Here is a 9,078-nt window from a genome sequence, read left to right on the forward strand (position 1 = left end):
AAGCTTTTAAGATTTCTAGCAATAAGCACAAAGAAGGAATGAATTATACAGCTCTCATTCTTTTTGTAGAAGGAAAATACAAGAAAAGTTTTGCCTAGTTCTGAGGTTTAAAGATAATGTATCATGTGAAGTGTTATAAGAAAATGCAATTATTTATTGAAATAACTAGTGCAAAAATGATAGCTTGGGATTTTAACTTTAATACTGAAGTATGTATTAATATCAGTGTTTTTAAAAAAGAGTTTAGAATTCATAAAGCAAAATATCAGTAAACAATACTTAATATAGTTCAAAATTTTGGTGTCTAATATATTATAAAATATCAGTGTCATTTATAAAAACAAATGTTGCTATAAAAAAGCCAGATGATGGTGAGTAAAAACGAGGATGTGGAGAAATTGGAGCCCTCATAAACTGCTCATGGGAATGTAAACTGACACAGCCACTTTGAAACAAATTTACCATATGGCCCAGCAATTCCACTCCTAGGTATATACCCTAGATGAAACCTATGTCTACGTACTAGGTAGGTCTACGTAATGAAAATTTATGTCTACGTAAAAATGTGTTTACAAGTGTTTATAGCACCATTATTCATGATAACTAAAAAGTTGAAACAATCCAAATGTCCCATCAACTGATAAATAGATAAGCAAAATGTGGTATATCCAAACAATGGGGTATTACTCAGCAATAAGAAAGAATCAAGTACTGACATATGCTACAACTTGGATGGACCTTAAAAATATTATTCTAAATGAAAGAAGCCAGTCACAAGAGATCATATATTGTATAATTCCATTTATATAAAAGTGCAGAATAGGCAAATCCATACAGACAAAAGTAGGTTAGTAGTACTTGCCAAAGGCTGGTGGGGCTGGGGAAAGGGTGAGTGATGGGAAATGACCATTAATGTGTACAAGGTTTCTTTTTGGGGTGTGATTAAAATGTTCGAAAATTAATTGTGGTGATGGTTGCACAACTATAGAATACTAAAAAACATTGAGCACTTTAAATGAGTTAGTGCACGTTATATGATTTGTACCTCAATAAAGCTGTTATTAGAGAAAACAAATGTTAAATATGCTAATATTTTAATAAATTAGTAGATAAATTTTAATGAAATGTTATTTGATCTTCCTCAGAAGATGTGATCTTAAAAATTAAGATGAATCATCATGTGGTGCTATTGTTGGATGAAGAGCATAATTTTCAGCATGATTTTCCAACTAAAACACTTTCAGATACTACACTAGTCAGAAAAATAGTAAGGATTAAGGGCTACTTCCCAATATTTCCTTGATATCTTTTGAATAATTTCATCTCTTGCTTGATAATCTTGTGGCGATATTTATAAAACACCTTTGGATTTTTTATTCAGATTAGATTTTTTAAATTTACGAAGTGCTATGTAGTTTTGTGTTGAAGAAATTATTTATGGTTTATCATCTTCATTAGTTTTATCATGTGCAGCTAGACATTCCAAAGCAGAGTTATCTATTTCAATTTTAGTACCATGATATTTGTATTCTACTGGACAAGAAATTCTTTATTTTGGACTAAAAACTATCCTTTTAACAATCTTATCAATAACACTCTTTGGTTTCCTTTTTGTTATGTGCACAATAAGTAAGGACATGTCTAACTTAAAATAGTCCACATATTATGTCTTTTTTTCATAAATTAAGTAGTTATATTTATTTCAAGATATAAATAATTTTGATTTTTTTAAAATACCAGAATAACAGAATTATGACAACAATGATGCTAGAGGTTTGGTATTTTAAAAGCATAGTGGGGTGCCTGGGTGGCTCAGTTGGTTGAGCAGCAGGCTCTTGATTTCAGTTCAGGTCATGATTTCAGGGTCCTGAGATCTAGCCCTATCTTAGGCTCCACACTCAGCACAAAGTCTGCTTGTGTCTCTCCCTCCCCATCTGCCCCTCCATGCTCTCTCTCAAATAAATAAATGAATAAAGTATTTTTTAAATAAATAGATTACAAAAGCACAGAGTATACCAGAATACTAAAACTCTTGTTAAAATCATTAAACATGAATGAAGTATGAAAAAGTATCTTTAAAATAATAAAATACTACTTAAATGGAAGATCATTTCATGATAGTCGGGCACTATTTTAAAAACAAGTAGGAGGGGTGCCTGGGTGGCTCAGTGGGTTAAAGCCTCTGCCTTGGGCTCAGGTAATGATCCCACGGTCCTGGGATGGAGCCCCGCATGGGGCTTTCTGCTCAGCAGGGAGCCTGCTTCCCCCCTCTCTCTCTGCCTGCCTCTCTGCCTACTTGTGATCTCTTGCTGTCAAATAAAAAAATAAAATCTTTTAAAAAATAAATAAATAAAAAATAAAAACAAGTAGGAGATTAATTTGATCTATGAATTAGAAAAATTTTGAATTTACAGAACATCCTTTTAATTTTATCAAAGGACTTTCACAGATATTATCTCAGTTACAGGAAGAGTCTTATTATCTGAAGAACCACCAGTGAGTTTATCATTATTGGAAGTGTTCAAGGCTAGGAAGCCCTTCGTCGGGGATATCATAGAAAAAATTCCTGCAGTGGGTGGAAGTTGGATTCAGTGACTGCAAATATCCCTTCTGTGATTCCCTTCTTACTTATCAGATAAGGAACCTAGACAAAAAAAATCACTTCCTAAAATATGATTGTGTCATATAGGCTGTAAATATGGACTTTCAAAAACATTGCTTTACCACATTGCCACAACTAACAAAATCAGCTGTAATATTATTAATGGCCATTTGTTAAAAGTAATCCAAAAACAGTTAGTTTTTCGTCTGTAATAAGCAGTGGTTTTCCAAAAAGATAATTTTCAATGCTAATACATCTGAAGTTAAAAAATTCTAGTATACTGCTGGTGGGGGTATAAATTAATATAATTCTTTTGGAAAACAATTTGATTATATTCTCAAATAACCTTAATGTTCATACATTGACTCAATAATTGTATTTTTAATAATCTGTTCTAATGAAAAGTCATACATATAGAAAACAGGACAATCGTTTTATCAGCATTTAAAATACCAAAAAAATGGAGACTTCCTTAACGTACAATTATATGCATAAGTGGATTCATCCACTTGTGATTCATCCACATGGTTCATTATTATGTAGCAATCAGCACTTTCTATATTATATTGAAATTATTTCACCTCATATATTTCCTGCACTTAAAGCACTTCAGTGTCCTTTATCTCCAGCACTTAAATGAACAATTTTATTCATCATTTGTCACCAGTTAGCTTAGTACCTCATATATGATGGGTACTTAATAGACTTTGTTTAACTTAAATGAATGTTTGCAAAACAGAGTTTATAATATCATGGGATGTCTTAATACTAAAATGTTAACACAATGATACAAAATCATTTATTTTAACTAAACGTATGTGTAGGAGAGGCTTACAGAAAGGGGACTTTAGTCTACTGATGCCAAAAGACGTGTTTCTATTCTACAAATTTACTGTCCACAACTCTACAGAAGAAGTGAGTTGGGCTCCAAATGGTGATCTAGCAAAAGGGGTAAAGGTGGAGCAGAGACTTGTGGAGTAGAAGGGAACACACTGTCTAACTTAGGAAAGCTTGCTTGCTGTCAGGTTTTTACTTCATAGAATGGAGATAGAAATAATCGATTTCAAATGTACCCTTATGGGTGTGTGGCACAGAGCGGGGGTAAAAGCCTTTTTACTGCAACAATTCTGATACCATAATGTAATAAAAACAAGCACTAGAAATTACAGAACATCATAAGGTATTTAGAAAATGTATATTGACTTGCAAGTGTATAAATAGTTAAAGTCTTGAAAGTAGCTGACAGCATTAGAGTAATGTTAAAAGAATTGAGACAAAGAATAAGTAAATAGTGGGAAGAGGTCACTGAAATAACCACTCTAGGATTTAGGAGCTTTCAAGGAGAATATTTTATCTCTATCCTTTCCTTCTCCTTGTCATTGCTACAACTTAGTTAAGCCTTTATTATAACCAGGTAGCTAGACAAAGGAGAAAAAGGTGGTGAAAATTTCATACTAGGATGTTGAGAGTCAGTTAGTAATGCTTACTGCTGATGGACATGGAGAATCCTTTAATCTTCCTAACTAGGGTTGACCTCTTTAGTAACTGAACTCCTATGTTTAACTTCCTTGCTTATGCCACTTTTATGGCTCTATCCACCTTCTGTCCTAAATAATAGGTTTATTTTGTTGTATGTTTTGGATGTCTTTTCTGTTACAAAAGAGTTCTCTTCTAGTGCAGGTTTTGAGTCAGGGAAGGGCAGGATGTGGGTAGGGCCATGTCTTATTCATCTTTGTATCTCCATCAGAACTAAGCCCAGGGACATGCATATTTTTGATGCTCAGCAAATATTTGGAATGAAAAGATGGATCTGGACACAAGGTAATTGTTCTATAAGGACTCTTAAGCACATAAGGAATTAAAAAGACTTGTAGTGTATGAAATATAAGAATGACAGCAAAATATTAACTAACAACCCAAGGATTGAGGTTGAACCCCAGTTTGAGAGTAACACTTAAAATGATAACCTGCCGAGAGCTGAAGTTAAATGGGAAATATGGGGGCATTGCACTAAAAAATTTTTTAAGAAGATTTTATTTATTTATGTGACACAGCACAAGCAGGGGGAACAGGAGAGAGAAGCAAGGGAGCCTGCAGCAGGGACTCAATTCCAGGATCCTGAGATCATGACCTGAGTTGAAGGCAGTCACTCAACTGAATCACCTGGGTGCCCTATAACATTTTTTTTTTAAATGTTATCGCCTAAATAAATTTTTTCACCTTAACCACTGAAACTTACACTGCATAAAATGATTAGACAGAGCTTTGACTTATCTTTCTTGGTGGGGAGCTAAGTGTATTCTGGGAAGAAAGGAACAAAAGGATATTTGGTGATCAAATTGATAGACTGTGGTGAAAACTGCCATGTGCTTACCAGACTTACCTTTTTCCTAGTAGGACAGAACAAGGCCACATTTTCCATGTGTGAAACACACGGTCTACCAGTGCCTGGTGCATACATGACTTTTTTTTAAGTGATAATATTTGTGAAAAACACTATTGGGTAGTGAGTAATGTGTATGCTGCCATGTTTAGATATAACATCTGTGAAGCTTTGTGTGCAGCTAGGTGTGGCCTTGTGATTGACTTTAAGCCAGTATAATCTAAACATACATGATACATGTCGTTTCTGTGACTGGCCCATAAAAACCTCCCAGGTGATCGTTCTTCATTGTGCTCCTTGAGAATTTTGTTTGATGAGTGGACATCTAGGGTTGAGAAGTAAATGCCAAGGCTCCAGGGGATGGTAGAACCACAGATGGAAGACACTTGTGGGCCTGAATTATTGCATATAGCCCACCTTTGGGGATGCACAGCTTTTAGAGTTCATTTTCTGTTGGAACAAACATAAGTATCCTGACATGGCTTCACAGTTCAAATAGTCAAAAGCTTTTAGTCAAAGTTTATGGTTTCTTGAATAATATAACTCCATCAAACTATTAGCAACTGAAGGTATAATAATGATCATTTCAGAGCATGATCTGTTTCTTTGGCCTATACCTCTTTCTACTTAATGGCGGCTACCTTGCAACTAATAGGTCAGAGTGTAAATTTGACACCCATAATCCAATCTTTCCCAAAAGGCTGCTTTAGTGGCCTCCCACTGCTCAAAACCCTTCTCTGTCTTATCTCTTACTTTTTGGGGTCTAAAGGCATTGGGCTTTCCAACCCTTGAATGCCCTTTGATGCCCCAGATCTCTAGACTCTCCCTCAGACTCTCTTTTTATTTCTCCTTGCAAACTGAGAAACAAAACAGTCATATCCTAAGCTCATCCTCTCTTCTGCCCTGTCAAAGGCAGTCAGTAACCAGCATCACAAATTGTTAGTGGTAGGTTTTTGTGAACATCTTTTTCTTGACCTACAGGTTTGGCAAGCACTCAGTCTGCTCTGTGTAACCAGGAAAGTTCAGGCCTCTTTTACACATTGCCTGGCCTCCCACAACAGATCTGCTAAGTTAATGCCTCCCCACTTGCTTTATTTTAGTATTTTGTTAATGCAGCACCTAAATCCAAGTTATTCTGCATTATGACTATAAGAAACAATTCCAGACTTCAGAGGCTTAACAAAAAGGTTTATTTTTCTCTCAGAGCATAATCCACTTAGGTTTTAGTAGCTAAAAAAAAAAAAATAATAATAATAAAATAAATCAATAAGTAAGTAATCTTTATATCTTGGGGGAGAGAAAAGAGAAAGGGAATGGGAGAAACACATAAAAGATTTCAAAATTATTGGTAGTATCTGGTAGGTGGGGTCCTACGTATTTACATTTATATACTTTATATTGTACACCTATAATATGTGTACTCTTGGATATGTGCAAAATTTTCCACAATAAAAAATAAAAATTACTCCTGACTTTTAAATCATTCGTATACATCTAAGTATTCACAAGGAAAGTGTGAACTACATTTTTTTCTCCTTCATTTTATCTCCTACCTTCACATACAAGAAACTTCTCTCCTTTAAGACTGTCTGACTTCTTTGTGTTACAGAAATTCCTCCTGAGTTCAAGTTGGTGGTCATTGTGACCAAAGAAAAACTAGTTATTTTGTAACTACGTGATCTGCTAGGTAGTAGAGCCCTAATCAATAATCCCAGTGGGGGCTGCTTCTAACGGCTCTGCTGTGTTGTTGCCCTGGGAGGATGCCCTCCCACTTAATCTAGTGCCCAACCTCTCTTTGAACCTTGTGTGACAGTCCCCCAACCAGCATTAGAGTGTCACTTTGGTATAGCTCCACAATTCCTAGCAAAGACTTGTGGTTAAAATGAGGCCTTTGCCTCATTTTAATTTAGCAAAACTAACTCCTATTTTTTGAAAACAAAATGGTGTGGGGACGCCTGGGTGGCTCAGTCAGTTAAGCATCTGCCTTCAGCTCAGGTCATGATCCCAGTGTCCTGGGATCAAGTCCCGCATTGGGCTCCTTGCTCGGTGGGGAACCTGCTTCTCTGTCTGCCTGCTGCCCCCCCTGCTTGTGTGCTCTCTCTCTCACACAAATAAAATCTTAAACAAAACAAAACAAAACAAAACAAAAAAAACAAATTGATGTGTTGGATGATGAGAAAACTGTCACCTCTTATTGAGATGATTATAGGACATCACTGGAAGTTGCCATTTTCTGACCTTTATTGCTGTCTGCTGGCAATGGTTCCTAATTCATCAGGGAAAACATGTATTTATTGATCACCCTCTATATTCTAGATACTAGGATATGAAGTCTACTAAAACAACCTCTGCCTTAACATTCTACTAAAACATAGTTCTAATTGTTGAACAGAAGTGTAAGATGAAATTAGGAATTCTTTGAGAATTTTCCTGTTGTCTTCCCAGATTGCCCACAAAAGGAGAAAGAGAGGGGGTGGTGTGGGAGAGACCCTGAGACAAGGGAAAGGAGAATGCTTAGGGTAGAATGCTTAGACAAGGGAAAGGAGAATGTCAGAACTGAACCTGCAGTTTGGGAGAACTGAGCCAGAGGCAGGAAGGAGGCAGGTGAGCAGGAGAGGTCCGAGCCTTTTGGACACAGGGATCACAAGACAGGTCAAGTTTTTAGACTGAGGTCAGAATCAAAGAAGACCAGGGCAAAGATGAATTAGAAGCTGGGAAGAATCAGAGGAAATATCCAGGGGAGTTCCCAAATTAGTGATCTGTGCTCACAGAGGTTTTCTGGCAAATACTGTCCTTTAGAAGTAGCTCAGAATGTCTTGAGCCTTCAAATGATCCATCCCACTGGCCCTGAAGTTCCAAAGAATGAAATTACTCAACCTGATTGTGGAGCTCCTACACTGGACACTGTTGGGGGGAATCCCAGGACATTTTCAGGGAATAGAAACAAATCTAGTCAACTTGATTAGAAGCTGAATCTAGAAAGCCAAATTGGGCAAGATAACGTGGGCCCTAATACCACAGTGAGGAATGAAAATTTAATTCGATAAACATAGGAGTCTTTGCACATTTTTTAACATGGAAAGAACAGGTTTAAAACATCTTTCATCTTTTCTGTGACACAACCAACACAATTTATACTAGTTTCCAACTATGAGATACCAACGTTGTTGTTTTGGTACAAACAATATTTTTTCCTTTCCTCCAAACCTTGTCTTTTTCTTTCCACTACAAAATGAGTAGCATTATGAAATAGAGGACAGATCATAGACAGTCAGAAAGACCTGAACCCAAGTCTACATATACCAGGCAGCTACTGATGCATTCAAATAAGTGCCTGCTGTGAGCCAGGCTAAGGTGATGGCAGCGGATAATACAGACAGATTCTCTGTCCATGAGAAGAGAGAAAGATAAGTAAACACAAATACATGTGCTATATAACATAGAAGGGTGATATAAAGAAAAATAGAGTAAAGGGTTGGATTCTGATAGGGAATGCTTGAAGTGACTTCATAACAAAAACAAATGAAATGGAGCAATCTGAGGGGAAAACAGGTAAGAACATTCTAAGCAGAGGAAAGAACAAGGATGAAGTGTTGATTTGCACTTACCTGGTATTCTCCAAAGAAGGCAGCGTGACTAGAGGTCTTGAGAGGTCATAAGAATGGCAAGAGATATGTGGGGTTGGAGAGGTAGAGTCAGATGATATAAAGTCTTGTTGGACATGGAAAAGAATTGGGAATTTTTTTTCTGAGGGGATGATTTTGAGAAAGGGAGAGAATATTTCAGTTCATATTTTCAAAGATTATTCTGGCTCTTCTATAATGAATTGCTTGAAAGGAGGAGGGGGAAGTTGGCATATGTGGAAGCAAAATCACCTTCCTCAGTTAACATTATGAAAATATCCTTGCTTATAATTCTATAATAGAGCTTAGTGGTTAGTCAAGTTAGGGTAGACTCCTGGATTTAATATTCCAAAGATAGTGTAAGCATGGTGTTCTAAAGTGTATTTATTATCTCCCAGGTTTTGACACCAAATTTAAAAAAAAATGAATTCGGTGAATTATTAAATGTAAAAAATTATTAGTAAAATGAT

This window comes from Martes martes (genome assembly GCF_963455335.1).
Source record: "Martes martes genome assembly, chromosome: 3".
NCBI classification, from domain to species: domain Eukaryota; kingdom Metazoa; phylum Chordata; class Mammalia; order Carnivora; family Mustelidae; genus Martes; species Martes martes.